The sequence below is a fragment of the Cydia pomonella genome, chromosome 23 (assembly GCF_033807575.1).
Source record: "Cydia pomonella isolate Wapato2018A chromosome 23, ilCydPomo1, whole genome shotgun sequence".
Classification (NCBI taxonomy): Eukaryota; Metazoa; Arthropoda; class Insecta; order Lepidoptera; family Tortricidae; genus Cydia; species Cydia pomonella.
In genome coordinates, this window is record NC_084725.1 from 10,675,559 (window position 1) to 10,692,065 (window position 16,507).

Sequence of the window (16,507 nt, forward strand, 5' to 3'; positions counted from 1 at the left end):
ATATCCTTTGTTATTTAAATCGGGATAATGAGATGATCCCCGGGGAACCTCAGACGTTTTAAGTTTCGGATTGATTTCGATTTTTAAATTTTGGTTCCTTTTATATTTTGCGTCGGTTCCTTGTAGACCGATCGACGAGGTGATTGAAAGTGAGGTAAAGTCCGTCAAAGCTAACTTTCAAAGTAAGGTAAAGTCCGTCAAAGGTAACTTTGAAAGTAAGGTTAAGTCCGTCAAAGCTAACTTTGAAAGTAAGGTAAAGTACGTCAAAGGTAACTTTGAAAGGAAGGTTAAGTCCGTCAAAGCTAACCTTGAATGTAAGTTAAGCCCGTCAAAGCTAACTTTGCATCGACTTGAACAGAATAAATTTTTGACCAAATTCATTTTGGTACAAGCTTTAGTAGTAGCTTTTATCGCTGACTACTAATACGTATCGAGTAAATTCTAAAAACCCCAATCACTATTAGTTGTCTTATCACTGAGTTGCCTCCTCCACCTCCTGTCTCCATCATCAGATCAGCTCCATGTCACCTCCTGTCTCAATCATCAGATCAGCTCCATGTCATCATAATATTGCGTTGTCATACGATTTAGATATGTATAAAAACTTCAGCTCAATCGGAAATCGGGAAGTGGGTAAAATTCAGCTTCAAAGATTTGACCCCCACACTAACATACATACTAAGGCAAATTCAATAAAACTTTGTAAAAAAGTGACATTATAAACGTCATCTTTTCATAGAAATTGTCACACTTTGTCATGTAGAATTAGCTTGGTCCGTCTCAAATATCGGCAATTTGCAACGTGACAATTTTTCTTTGCAATTTAATAAAGTGACATGTTTGGTTTTAAGGAAATGAGAATGTTCTTCTTAAAAAGTTGTCTACGTAAAAATCGAATCTATTACTCAGTAAAATATATTAGTAAAATGTAATATTCGTTCGATAAATATACGTAAGTATAAAAAACATGTACGGTCAAGGAATTTAATTTAAGAATCATTTCGTACCTTGTCACAGTGACAATAATGTGAGATCCCTAGCGACTTTCATATTGTCACTGTTACATTGACAAGGTACGAAATGGTACGGAAATTAATTTTTTTGACTGTACTTCCGTAATACATAGTTACAATATTTTCGGCTGTTTGCATTATCTAAACTTAAACTTAAAATAATAAAAACAAATGTGCGTGCTTCACGATACTTTATATTTGTCGCTTCTTCAGCGATGTGGAGACTTTTGATTTTTTTCTTCATGTATTAGATAACTCGTTGATTAGAGTATTACAGTTTAACCAAATCAGTTGATTCAATTCTCTCGTAAAACGGTAGATGCTGCGGAAAATGCTATTTGGCATAGTGGAAATATAATTTTATTCAAGCCTCAGTAGTCGGCAGTCAGAAAATAGGTCACTTTCCTGCTAAATTGTATTTAATATTGCTTTTGATGCAACTACGTCGCTGGGTTTAAAAGATTCGAGGTTTTGAAAACTTTATTCTGAAACCGCTATTGAATTTTATTGACGGCTATTCCGGAGTGCTCAGTTCGAATCCCGTCTCGTACAGTTTAGGAGCAAAAGTAGCGGATCAGACTGTGAATAAATAAATAAATATTATAAGGACATTATTATACAAATTGACTAAGTCCCACAGTAAGCTCAATAAGGCTTGTGTTGTGGGTACTTAGACAACGATAAATATAATATATAAATACTTAAATATATAGAAAACACTCACGACTCAGGAACAATTTTCTTGCTCATCACACAAATAAATGCTCTTGCCAGGATTTGAACCTGGGACCATCGGCTTCATAGGGTCACTAGCCACTAGGCCAGTCAGGTTGTCAGGACTATATGTCATTAAGTTCTCGAATAGCTTACCAACATTATTTATAACTTTATATGTATAGAACAATCAGATTGTGACTTGTTTTTGAGCAAACTGTAGATATGGAGTTTGGCAAGCCATTTTCGTCAGTAGAAAAGACGGAAAATAAAAAAAATGGTGCGGAGGCTTGGGGTCCCATAGAAAATATGAAATTCGCGCTTTATTCTACGGACAAAGTGGGTTCGCCAGAGTATTTAATTTTGAAAAGTATTCCAGAGTGGCAGATACTCCGAACCATCCGTACTACGCGGTGCATGGCTGGGCTGGTGCAGAACAATTATTGGGATAGCTTTTTGTCAAAGAAAACATTTTTATTTCTACCAAGTTCCACATACACCTCATATCTAATGACACCTTGTGCTTCGTCTTTACACAAGTGTATCTCTTTCTGCCGTAAGTCCTCGCCGTAATTGGATACGATCCGGAATGAGCGCACCGAGCCTCTCTCTGATTGTTCTGGGCCCTTTTTAATAACAACCACACGAGTTTGCACAGAGATCTATAAGTACTTAATGCTAGAAGTGCGCAAAATGTTCATCGTATCGACTGGAAGTTTTTTGACCACGGTATCTTTCAATTGCCAGTCGTGGGTAGTGTTTCCATAGATCAGGAATTCCCCTGACATGTCTGGGTTTTAGGTTATTTGCAAGGATTGCGGGGGACTTGGTTTGGGAGTGTCAAGGTTTTTTAGGAACCTTAACTAACCACTAGAAGCTGGTTAAAAGTTTGTCATTGGGCAGAGGAAAGGGAAGGTTATGCTACTAACTACAACGTATTGTGGCAAGCTGGATCACGACAGATTTTTAAATAACGGATTTAACAGGCGGATTTTTGAAGAAATTACTGTCCAGGAATTGTCATGATTTTTAAGGTGAATCCCGGACATTCAATTTTTTTCATATGTCAAACCATAGTCGTGTTATTCGAGCTCTTTATCTTCAAAATCTGTGCCAATGGTTAAATAAAACACATGTTTACTATTCAGGTGACATATGAACGCCGCACACTCTTCTTTGAAACTATATCCTTGATTATAACAGTTTGCGGCCCATCGCGAGCTTTTATTGGTCATGAGCTCCAGCTATCCTCACCAACCAAACCAATACCATCCTAAAGCACCTACAAATAAGGCACAAAATCTCTTTGGCAAGCAAAATTGGTATCTATATGTTATTATCTCAGCTCGCGTTCTTGCTATTGGTTGGATGTGAGGTGCGTAGTCGGATTTTGTTGGGCCTTTGAGTGTAATAAAACTATATACAAAGATACATTATAATAAATAACGTCACACGGAATCTTGACCAGAGTTTTCCTTAGCCACGTTTAGTTTTTTTGTTTTTTTCTTTGTCAGCTCTTTACTCTGGAAACTTTGTCGAGGAAATTAGGTCTCCTGTGGGTCTCCTTATTTCTAAGAGCGATTATACACTTTGCAGCGATTCTTTTCAATTTCAAAGGGAAGCTTAGTGTTTTGCACCAGATCTTTCTTTGAATCACGAATCCTTTAATGTATATAAGTAATATAAGAGAAAAACTATATCAAGTTTTTTATTCCAAGGAGTATATAAGAGTTTCCGTAAACTTTAATGGCTTAAATAGTCAGATCGAGTTTTAATTCCCTAATAATAAAAAAAGAAATAGGCGTCCATAGTTGGAGACAGTCCATCAAAATTCCATAAAGATTATCGCCGTTTGATACATCACCTTATCGGTATTATCATAATGCGAGCCGATTTATGGGCTATTCCGGCGTTCAATGGAAACCAATCCTTGCATGTGTATTATATTGGTTCTTGATACGAGTATTATTAGTTTGCTGAAGTGTGTCACTTGACACTAGGAGTATCTCAGTATTGCATAATTCAACCTAAAGTTAAAACAAACAAGAGCAGATTTAAATTCTCGCATTTTCGTTTTTTTTTTTTGCATTTGCATTTTTTTTTCGCGAACGCGATCTAATTTTATTATTTTTACCTTGGTCGACGTTTCAGCTGGGTTGACTGATGTCCCAGCAAAATGTCAATAAACATATGGATAAATAAAACTAAACGGAAAAGGTAAAAATAAAGAACAACTAAGGCCCTCAGCACACGGAGCGTAAGCTCAAGAGACGCATAAGCGTATCGTATTACGCGCGTAAAACGAGAGCGCTAAGAGCACAAACAAGTTCAAAGAAGTTCAACGAAGCGTCGTTGTAGCGTAGCGTATGAGATTTCTGTCGTCATTACGACAGGCTTAGCGTAATACACGCGTAATAAACAAAACTTCAGACATAATCAAACAATAAAAAATCTTCTTCTGACGAGAAAATATGATCGTCGATACATCCGCTGAAGACATCTGATGCCAGCCACTACATGATTTCACTAATACAACGATTACGCTGACACGACGCTTGGTGCCCCGAACTCTACGCGTCTCGTACTCGTAACGATTTTACGATACGCTTACGCTCCGTGTGCTGAGGGTCTAAGGGTACCATTCGGATTTAGTTGCATTACTACTGCACTTAATTTCAAAAGCAGTTATGACTCGAATGTCACATTAGTACAAGCGCATCAATAATATATGATTTCTTTGTAACGGAATAATAAAAGAGAACATTGTTTATTATCAAGTCGGTTAAATAGGCATTTGCATATTTCAACACTCAGAGCCTTACATCCGATTTTAAGGAAAACATCCTCCCAATAGGATACGACGTGGAATGCTCATTTCCTTATATTCATGCCTGATTTACTGTCGATGCATACGGAATTGGTGTAGGGGCAATGCTGTCGCAAATTATAAAGCGAATTTGTTTCAAAATCAATATCCGTATAAGATTTCACTTCTTTCTCACTTTTTTTTTTAAATATCCTTCAATAGATATTTGCTTATTTTAATCATTAGTATTTGGAGTTCTTTAACAAATGATGAAGGCAATTTATAATACATGAAATCTGTCTCACGTTTTTAATTTAGAGGTTACAAATGTTTTTTTTTTTCATATTAAGTAATTTTAGTGTTTATTTAGTTTTATTTTATTCTTCTTTTTCTACCCCATTATTTGTACAGATCCTGCTATTTGTGTATTATGTACACGAATATAAAATTAAATAAAATGATCCCACAATGTAGATAATTTTCAAAAAGATTATTATGATGGACGCTGATATTCACATCATAAAGCACACGTCACTCTTTATCTCCATGCGACTGATACATATACTGTCATTATTACACTGTCACTTCGATAACAGTGACCATCATATTCTTACTAGGTTTTCAATAATACTAGTACACTTATTCATTCTAGCTTATGTGAATGTGTGTCTCATCCATTTTACTAGACAATATTTGTAAATTCTACCTGATTTTTTATTGTACTTGCACTTCAATGTTTTGTGTTGGTCAGAACAGTCGTCACCATCACTCTCCGTTAGTCTTATGTTTCATTTGATTTTTTAAAACCTTAAAAACGCCCATCGCGCTTAAGCAAAACATCCGCAGAGGTGCTCATTTCCGGGCCGCTCGTATATTCACGGCTGATTTGCAGGAGCCGCAAGTAATGGCCGCCGTACGTGATCCTTCGATTTGTTTACAGCTTAATGGGGAGGCGATTTACTGAGGACGTCTGTTACACCGTGTCCTCTTCGTACAGTGCAATTTACGGAAATTTTCCAATAACTTACAAGAGGTCTCAGAAATTTCAGGAAAGTTTGACAGAGACTTTCCTTTCTAAAAAATATTATTTGCATCGATGAATAGCTGAATCGATATCGTTAATGGCTCTTTTACGATAGGGTAATTAAACAATTAGCACCCGGTTTTAAAACAATTTTATTGACCCCATTTACTTTTTACAGTTTAATTTCAATCGTTTCGTTTTTTTTCATTTGATGTAGATTGGACTTCAACTTTTTGCACATCAACATGGAATTTACATACAAGCAAAAACAAGCACATCAACAATAAAATACAATTCATTGAAACTATTAATGCAAAGTAAAGTATTATTGTTTAAAGTAAAAGTAAGTAAAGTATTAAAGGACGAAGTTTGTCGCGGATTCCGCGTTCCGTTTAGTACCTACGGTTTGACGAAGCGTTCGATGTGGATTTAGGTGATGGTTGTGTAGTACTTAAGTATTCGATTAATAAATCAATTGATTTCGTTTTATTTCAATGTATTCCTAGTATTCAAACTTTTCAATTCATAATCTCTTGTTAAATTAAATGCAACCCGTGGGCATGGCGAGAGACGACGGCAAGCGTCCCGGCGGAGCTACCTTAGTGCCGTGGAAACTAGGAAGGGCCCTGGTGTGGGACGCAACGTGTGTCGACACCTTTGCACAGTCCCACATTGGATCAACCCGCATTCAGGCCGGCGCTGCGGCTGACCAGGCCCAGATCCTCAAGCGACGCAAATACTCAGCCTTACTCAACGACTATGAGTTTGCGGCGCTCGCGGTTGAGACTTTGGGTCCCTGGTCAGCCGACATGAAAGCATTCATGAGGGAATTGTCGGCGCGGCTGGTCGACACAACAGGGGACCCCAGGACTGGCGCGTACCTCTCTCAACGCATCTCCCTTGCGATACAGAGAGGTAACGCCGCCAGTGTCATGGGGTCTATGCCGCAGGCCGACTTATTGGACGGGGTGTTCTCTATGTAATTGGGTTTATTATTATTTTGTAGGTAAGTATATTTTTATTTTTCCTTTGTTATTTTTAGGTTTAACTAGTTTTCATTTCATAATAGTATTATGTAATCTAAAGAAACATTAATTTCAAAGTAAATACGTTTTGTGTCGAACACAAGTTTCAGAATCAGAATCAGAATCAGAATAGCCATTTATTAAATTAATACTTGCGTAGGTACATTGTTTACAGTATTTACATTCATTGATTATATATTTATATTTAACGAAATAATTTTTATATTAAAATGGCCTCTCATTTTTTTTTTACGTAATAACAATTCCATATTATCCTATATACCAGTGGCGGCGCGTCACAAATATTCGTAGGGAACCCGGAGCTAATTTTGCTTTCCTTTTCTCCATGAACCGATTCTGACAGTAACGGACGGACGGACAACGTACTGAAATTAGACAAGCCGGTGGGAATCGAGTTCTTTGAACGATCCGCCACTGCTATATACATATAGCTAGTTATTTCGACTATATGGGTGGGAAGTGCTTTGCCGCTCTTTTGTCCTTTTATATTCGTAAAGATGAAGTTTTATGACAATCTGTGCAAATAATAGTATTTCGTGGGAGATTTTAATATCCAAAAACAAAGAAATAAACATACATAATAAAATAAAACTTACTAACAACTTAAACTAAAGATAAAAAATTTGGCCCAAATCGCCGTCAATGGGCAAGGTGCCTAGAAGGCTGGCCGTATTTCCCCGCTGTATGGCGATACTTATACGCTGAGCGAAATAGTGGCCAGCCCTCTGGTCGCCCGAGGCCTCTATTAGGCGCGCCGACAAATCTTTAAAAAGCCGACGCGCACTTGGCCCCCATGGCCCCAAGGTTTCAACGCCAAACGCCGCAAACATGTAGCTGCTTCCTAGTGCTGAATATTTGCGGCGCTTGAGGCTTTCGGCCGAGGATGCCGCAGCGCCAGCGGTAACTTTGGTGCTCGGGACATGGGACGGTGCCAGGGTATCAACGCATGTAGCGTCCCACACTAGCGGCCGACCCATGCTCCAAGGCACCAGTGTCATTCCGTCGGGTCGCTTGCCATCGTCCCTGGCTAGACCGCTGGGCTCAAGTACTGCCGGCACTCTGGCACTAACAAGGGCCCGACGGATAACATCATTGATACTGGCGTGGCGGGGCATTCTTCCAGCGCTTCGGACGCACGAGAGGCCATGGTGGCCTAGGATGTCCACCATGGCGCCGCATTGACAGCGATGTGGTTGGTTAGTATTTCGTGAACTATATAAACCAATCACCAAATTCGCTACAGTGTAAATGCGTTCCTGGAGTGGTTTCTACTAGTATTTTATTCGGCCTCTGTGATGTCGTAATGGTCTATAATGGCCCGCAGCTCCATTAGCACCCCAGGTATTTGCCGGAACAATTGATTTTAAATTAACCGAACGGAGCATTTATCTTTTAGTAACTGGGTTACTAAATAGTGGTTTCGGTTTGTATTTTGTACTAAGCTTTAAGTTTTATAATTTCAAATAAATTTTGTATTTTTTTAACGGTTGAATTTAGTCTGCCCTCTGACCTCCCAAACCAGGTTGGAAACTATCAAACTAGGCTTTGTTGCTGCATTAACAGAGTAACTTAAACCATGCAGATGCAGAGTTAACTTAAACCTTCAAACCTTGAAGTCTTCTCAAGGCAACGCACTTACAAACCCTCTGGTGTTGCAATACTGTAGGTGTCCATGGGTGACCGTAATTGTTTACCATCAGACGATACGTCTGGTTATTTTCTGAATGATTATGTTTCAGTGCTATACATGTATTAGTTCCGTCTACCTATCTACCTACCTACGTATTCTTTTACTTTTTGCTTGCGCCATCGACCCTGAGCGTTGGGAGGAGCTTGCTGGAGGTCTTCTTGGCGTTCTACCATCCATAACGGTGTCAAAACATTCGAAGATAACCGCCTCACTAGCCTAGACATAAAACGCCAGTTACGGAAAGAGAGACCTAAGCCCTCCTACGTGTACACGTTCAACGCAGCTGGCCAACTTTATTGTCACGCGTGCAATAGAGTATTTAAAAGCAAGTTCGGCCTGGCCAGCCACATTAGGGCTCATGCTAGACAACGTCCATAATGTGTTTATTTAGGGTCGCCGTCATCGAATACGATGAGGAGGACTATAATTATATTCTTTTACATACCCTGTGAATAATTAGTGTAAACAAAATATCTCGAATGCTCTTAGACGGAGGACTCACTTAGGCCGTCTGTGCTGTCTCCGTCGTTAATAGGGTTGGCAGTGAACCAAAAACATATTGAAGTTTAAAACGGATACGACTTCACACCTTCAAGAGAGCGGGCTCCCATCTTAAGTGTCGGCAACGCAGTTGCAACCCCTCTGGTGTTGTAGGTATACATGGGTGACGGTAATTTTTTACCATCGGACTTTTGTCTGCTCGTTTGCCTCCAATATCATAAAAAAACTGAAATTAACGGTCGCGCTCTAGGAAATAAGTGGGTACAGACGGGATCTTTGTGCAGTGACCTCGTGCCACTGCTGGGCAAAAGCTTTCCTTCTTTTTTTTCCATTCGATCTCGTCGTTGGTATGTTCCCACTATTTCGGGTAGAATGTGAAGTCGTCCCGCCATCTACTTTTCGGTCTGCCTGCACCATCTGTTCGGTGGATCCTACTCAGAAACTATCTTGGCCCACCTTTCCGGGCTGAGTTGAGATTATCGCACAAAATACAAGGTGTAACAAAAATAGTGGGTATCCGTTTAAGGGTATATTCGGTATCGTGTTCGGATTAGGAAAAAGTGGAAGAAATTTTTTTTACGTCAATTTTTTTTTCTATGGGACAGGGCGTCCAAGTCCACTCCCTAAGGCCAACATTTTTGTGTCAATTTTTTTTATATTCCCTTAAACGGATTCCCACCGTTTTTGTTACATTTTGCATAAAGAAAACTCCAAGGTGCCAACCCTATTATCGAATGAAAACAGCTCTTTAATGAGATTTCCCCGTTTTTCTCCGATTGCTCCTTAGATTGGGCTACAGCTTTATTGGTAAAAATAAATTTGCAACCTCTCACAGGATTTGTTTCCTTCCGTCTTACTATCGTGCCAAAACGACGTTGTTTCTATATAAATCTTTGGCGCTTGCGCTCCTTTTTAAATAGGATGAACTGAGGAAACTAGTTTGAATTGGTTCATAAAGCTTTTATGTTGGGCTTTAGATTTTCTTAATAGTGGAACGAATGGAAATAAAAACTGTGCAGTTGTACTGGGGATCTGGATTACTTTGGCACCTAATAGTATTAAGGTACAAGTTTAAACCCGGCGACGTGAGGCGACAGCGGACGACACGTCGCCGCGTCACGACTGGATTCTATGCATTTCTGTGAAATACCATTAGAATAGAACTCAGCGACACGAAGTCTGGCAGATCAGAGGGCCTACCGCGAAACTCGTTCGACGTGTTGCCTCTCTGTCTCAGTTGTAAATTCGTACGTAAGTGTGACAGGGCAACACGTCGAACGTGATTCACGGTAGGCTCTCAGTAGGTAGTGCCGCTGGCGTCAGAGCGAAGTACGTGGTATGTGTGGTATGCGAAACTAACACAGCGACGACGTCTGGTAGGTCGCGACACGTCTCCGGGTTCCAATTTGTACTTTTAAGTCGTAAAATGCCTTGTGTGTTTTTAATAATTACAAACAACAACAACAACAAGCCTTATTGAGCTCTGTGGGGCTTAGTCAATTCGTGTAATAATGTCCTATAATATTTATTTATTTAATAATAATAATACCTATTTTATTTTGAATTGGACATGTTGATTTATTAATTATTTTTATATTCATTATTTCAATTAATTTTAATTTAACTATGAATCGTGATTTCATGATTGATTTCAACGCATTTTTTTTTTTGGTTACACTAATTATTCATGTATTTAGGTATGTTTAGGTGCAGTCAATCCTCATAATAGATTCAAAGGTATTATGCATGTGTCAGTTTTGTTCGTTTCCTCCACAAATCTCATTGCCAGTGCATCGCGCTAAATCATCGAGTGAAAGTCAAAAAATCAGGAATCGAATCGTTAAAGTAGGGACTTTAACGATTCTCTAGGGAGAGGAAATCTTCAAGATTGCAGTATTGTGGTCTAAAAAAGCAGTAAGTGTTTTCAAAAACCCCGCTCTCTGATCCTGCGGCATCTTAACTTCTAGTTTAAATGCAAAGTGTCCCAATATTAATATAAACACAAGTGCATGTGTCGGGTGCACTGCATTCGCTGCATAGCAAGGCATAAACTGCATGGTTATAGAAGGAACACAGATACCTTTTGTAAATTCTGGAATGGACTTCAAAGTAGACGCGGAATATGGAGTTTGCCAAATACACGAATAATCCACAGAATGGGTCAGATCTAATCGAACCGAATATTCGGCCGGCAGGTCGTCAAAACCTTCGACAAAACCTGATGTAACCCTAGGCGTTATCCCCAAGACTGCATTGCCCCATTGTGTACGGTTTACCTCTGGGCGTATGGTTGTCAACCGTCCCGCTATATGCGGGACGTCCCGATTCTGTAGCCCTAAAGTGTTCGTCCTCCAAAGGGCCCGCCCGGGACGCCGATTTTCAGACTAGATTAGATCATAAGCACTGAAAAGAACTTTCAGTTGTAAATTAGAGTAATTTGAGAGCGTGTGTTTTTAATCTGAATATAAAACGATGCAGTATATATGCATAATGACATCGGAATACCAGGCGCTCACTTGCTTGCTCGGCACTACTTGTAAATGTGTTTTTAAATTTGTTTTCTTTGCGGTGCAATAAATAATATTTACATACTTACCCTACCCGCTGTTCAAAAAATGAACCTGGTTTAGTTTTTCATGTCCTTTAATACGTTGACGGTCAATATACCTTACTCAGTAGGCCGGGTAAAGGAGTCCCGCATTTTATATTCAAGTCCCGCATTTTAATCACAAATGTACCGCAAACTAAGGTTGGCAGCACTATCTGAGCGAATTACACTTCAGTAAAGTTCTACCTGAATCCTTACCTAAGCTCAGAAGATATTTAGCAAATGGTGAGCTTATTCATTTCTCCATACAAACGTAAATACTCGACGTTTTCCTTTGTGGATTCTGACCTTAGAGATCAATGTTTTTTTCAACGCAGATTATTATTATCAATATCTGTCTCGGACTTTTTGCTTTTTTTTGATAGGTATTTTTGCTTTTTTAGGCCTGCTTCTGCTTTTTAATAGCCTAAAAGTCGTAAATGCCTGATGAACCACAAAGAGAAGCCTAGCAGGGATCGGAACCGGTTTTTTGCAAAAACTTCGGAATATTTTATATTTCGGTTTATTTTATACTCCAAATGTAGGACTCAGTTGTGTTTTCAGATAACGACTTCGTATTATTAGATTGCCTAATTAGAAATGAAGTAATTAACAAAGAACGAAAAAATACCGTTTTCGTTCCCATACAAAATATACCGGTTTCCGATCCCTGAAGCCTAGTATTCAAATTTTATACATATCAATTAGTGCAAAGAGGTTCATTATTATCCAGATTTCAAAAATCGTTGCTATTGGTTGTTTTTAGAAGGAAACAATAAAGTACGAAACCTTGATATTTGAGATTTTTACCTACGATATTTCGCTTAATCCGAAATTTCCCAAGGATTTAGAATTCTGCATCATATCCAGAACTCTAAATCCTTGTTTTTATGTTTTGAGAGCCACAGCGGACTTCCCCTTCCGTTCTTATGTGGCTGAAGCTTTTTACCAGCCCCGGCGGGTTTTGCGCCCAAATTAATATACTCCAGTCACATTATGATGGTATTCGTGGAACTTGCATTAGACAGGCTGTTCCATTGTATATTTCCTGTATTTTGCATTTGCATAGCAAAACTTAAATTTAGAGAATAATACTCTTTTAGAATGTTATCGTGCAGGCGTATTCTTATTTTAATAACAGGTTAAGAATTATATAAATAAATAAATATTTAGGGACAATCTTTCAGATCGACCTAGACCCAAACTAAGCAAAGGTTGTACTATGGGTACTAGGCTACGATATACATACGTATATAGATATATACATAAAGTGTATGTTGCAGGTGTTCATGGGCGAGGGTAATCGCTTACCATCAGTCGAGTCTGCTCGTTTGTGTGTCCAATGTCCAAGAGTACATTCACATTCTTATACCTACATATTACTAGGATACACAGTTTATTATGTTGACCTGTACCTCTAGTGTAAATTTATTCGATGGCGTAAGTCTTATTTTGTATGAGATTTTGAGTTTCAAAAACGTCCCGCTTGGCGCGCTGTTTCTAAATCCCATACAAAATCGAATAAATTTACACTATACTATACACTAATTTACACTATACACTCTGTTATACTAAATCGTGTTATTATACATAGAAGGTCTAACAGACATACTCATACTATGCGTATTTTCATTTGTATACTCGTAAATATTTGCCTTAAAAACCTGTAGCAAAATAAATCAAAAAATAAAACAGTAATCGTTTTAATTACTACAAAACATACGCCACTACAAAGCAAAAAAAAGTTAATTTGACGTAGGCGATAAAAAATGGCTGAAAAAGCGCACATAGTACCCTATCACGATCCTTTCAAGCAATGATTATAAACTATAGTCTGTCAAGCAAAGTCTGTCAGTAGCAATGTAAAGCAAACTGAAGTATGGCAACACTCACAGAGCAGTATTGCGCTAAGAAAAGCAGCAATGTACATCGAACCGAAACATATTTTTTTCCGCTGAGCGCGCTCTTCGTACGTCAACTAAAATTGCAGCTCGCGGTTTATTGAAGCATTTGGAAATTGTTATTATTATGAGAGGGACAATTTAAACTGGAGTAAAAACGATGTCAATCAATATGATAAACGAGATCAAAAAATACCTATTTGCAAACGGACTATGCTGGAGAAAATAATGTTTGAATCAAGTCATTGCTTCCGCAGGTAGCTGGATTTTAATATATTATCAGATTTCTCGGTTGGAATTCAATATTAAAGATATATCACGATAAAATGCAATACAAATGCTCCTTTATGCAACCTTCAAAAGCTAATTAGACATATTTAGGTAGGTACAATCGAAAAATATATCAATAGATTGAATTAAAATAAAGGTTTGTATGCTTAGTAAAAGGTGGACGCAAAAGGCGAGCGCTCGCATTCTTAACCTTTGGTATGCTTAGGAGCAGATCTGCTACATATATATTCAACTTAAACATGAAGATGTCATAGCTAAATAAATGTAAAGGTTAAGGCATTTGCACTTGAGTACTTTTTACCAAACGAGCTGTTAGTAGGTACCTATACTACTGAATTTAACTAGAATAAAACAATCCATTGTTTTATATAGGTAAATATTAAAACCTAGGTAAGTAACCCCTGAGCCATCACTGGCAGCGGTAGCCCTGGTAGGGTATCACTGTAACTATTCTTGTCACAATTGCAGGGCTTATTAAATATCAAATATCTGGACTATTTACATCATTTCATCATCATCATGGTTTTATTCTGTTTTAGCAAACTTAGAAGACAAATAGGGAGCAAAGAGAACATGAGCACCACGGTAGAAAGCTGTTTTTAACATCAGTTCAGAAACTGAAGAAGCCCAAAGAAAATAATTATGCCACTTGTTAATTGTAAATTAGTGTATTTCTCTTGAACAATGTCACATTCACATACCAGTGTAATTTTGAAATGGTTTTACAATATATTTATATAAATATACAGATTAAAAATAAATAAAACACAACTGCAGATATTTTGGTGTTCATTTAATTTCAAGGCAATTAAGACACACACACTAACACTTAATTCAGGCCATTCATTGAAAAAATATCATTAAGTTACCAATGTTACTGGTCCACTCCAACCAAGCATCAGAATACTTTGTACCTAGTCACTTATTGCATCTTAAGCATAAAACAGATCTGTTTGAAAATTTGTAATTTCAAGTTTAAAGTTTCCATTCCAAGTTTCAAAATGTATTCTTATAGTAGTAGTTACACATAAAACTTAGTCTAAAGCAATTTGCCTAATTTATAGTACAGAGATATTCCAATATCTCTGAGACCACTCTTACATGCTAGCTTGGTAAGGTTTTGCTCACACTACTGTTTTTATACAGGCTAAAAATGTTAGATATTTACATGTATTGGCTAGATCATATTTTATATGTAGATATTTAAAAAAGTCATTTAGATATCAGGAGAATGCTGTTAAGAAATTTTATTAACTTTCACATTAGTCTATTCAAGACTTGTCAGGAACTGACACAATTTCAGGTACTAAAAATATTAATAAAAGATACCTTGACAATGGAAACTTAACAACTTCCACTCATGTGAGTAATATGGAGTTATATTGTTTCTGGATAAAAGAAGGTATGATTTAAATGTTAAAATATTTTTCTAAAATTATGCACACTGAATAAATTATTTTAATTTATTGAACAAACAGGTAAAGCGACTTAAAACTTCTTTTAAATAGGTACATACCGACTTCAGAAAGTATAAACTAGGATTTTCCATAGGTATACATGTGCAATAGCTGAGTGCATGAAACAAATCAGCCTAAATAATATATTTTCGTGATGATTAACAAACGGACAACTTTTACAATAATAATCTAAACTATTGTCCCAATTTTTTTAGTTTTTTTAATTAACAAGTTTATTTTTCGTCTTGTTTGCGTTGTACACGTATGTACGTAAACCGCCGTAGGTAAGTTTTGTATGAAGAGAAACTTTTACGAACGCCTTATATTGGGCGAGTTTTAATCCTGCAACAAACATATGGAAGTATTAGGTTGATGTTGCGAAAGAAAGTAGGTATAATCAAGGTTCTTAAACGTCTTAAGATTGTTTAAAAAAGTTACCTTTGAAAATATTTGAGGACTTCGTCTGTTGATATTGGGAACAATCGAATCAGTTGCGGTTTCGAGGGCACAATTCGTGGTCTTATTGGATATATTTAGGCATACGTTTTATCTTTATTTAAGCCTTTTAACCCTGAAACAGAAAAAACTGCACATTATCTTAAAAATTCTCCGGGATCTTGAAGTAATTATCATAACCTCAAAATTTTCTAATGGTTAAGATCAACGAGCATGATTTTACTTACATTGTAGGCATCTTGACTTTGCTTATGGTCATGCACAATATTATTTAATATATTGATATTTATTTTAATGCTGGGAGCAGAAATTTCTCTTGAATTAGCACCGATTCGGAATGTAAACAAACAAGATGGACGATCCACATTCTACAGATAAAACACAGATTACACGCGATTTTGGAATTATTCGAACACAGTGTTGCTAGCCCGCGATTTTTCAAATTTGCCGCGTTTTTCTACTGACAAGATTTGCTTGACCAACTATATGTCCACACGTGGGTTTTAAACGCTAACTTCATCACTCTCCTATCATCCGCCTTCATTACATTGAAAAGTAAACTGTATGTCAATGACATAAAGTTTACTACAACGCAAAGCTTGAGAGTTAAAGAGAATTATTGGAAATGGCGAGCGGATACCATGAATGCCTAAGGATTGAAATAGCATACAAAACTCGGCTACTATCGGGATCACAGGCATTTTAACCATATATCAGTAGATAAACGAGTGTGTGACACGCGATGTTTTTTAGGTCATTTCATGACAATGTGGTTAAATAAACTTAGGGATAGTGATAAATTTGAATTTTGTGTTTATTTTAAGTTTTATCGATGGGTACGGCATGCCATGTTGGATGTCTGTTTTGTGTCAACATTTGAATGACTATTTAAATATAATACTTTGTCATTTTAACAGAACTCAATGATGGCATTCGTATTTAATGTCTTCTAGTATTTTCTTTTTCATAGGCACATATACTCGTACATAATCAATTTTAAAGTTACTCGCCAAACTGCTTA

The 16,507-nt window shown here is 37.4% G+C and overlaps 2 long non-coding RNA genes across 2 annotated transcripts; one reads left to right on the plus strand and one right to left on the minus strand.

Annotated features, from left to right (window-relative positions):
* The first annotated feature begins 13,216 nt into the window (after window positions 1-13,216).
* On the plus strand, window positions 13,217-14,354 carry LOC133530651 (uncharacterized). The gene is made up of 2 exons (XR_009801343.1): window positions 13,217-13,539; window positions 14,113-14,354. It is a non-coding gene; the product is annotated as an uncharacterized LOC133530651 (long non-coding RNA).
* Window positions 14,347-15,968, minus strand: LOC133530652 (uncharacterized). Its single transcript, XR_009801344.1, has 2 exons — window positions 15,469-15,968; window positions 14,347-15,372 (listed from the first exon to the last, which is right to left on the minus strand). It is a non-coding gene; the product is annotated as an uncharacterized LOC133530652 (long non-coding RNA).
* Between the last annotated feature and the right edge of the window lie 539 nt (window positions 15,969-16,507).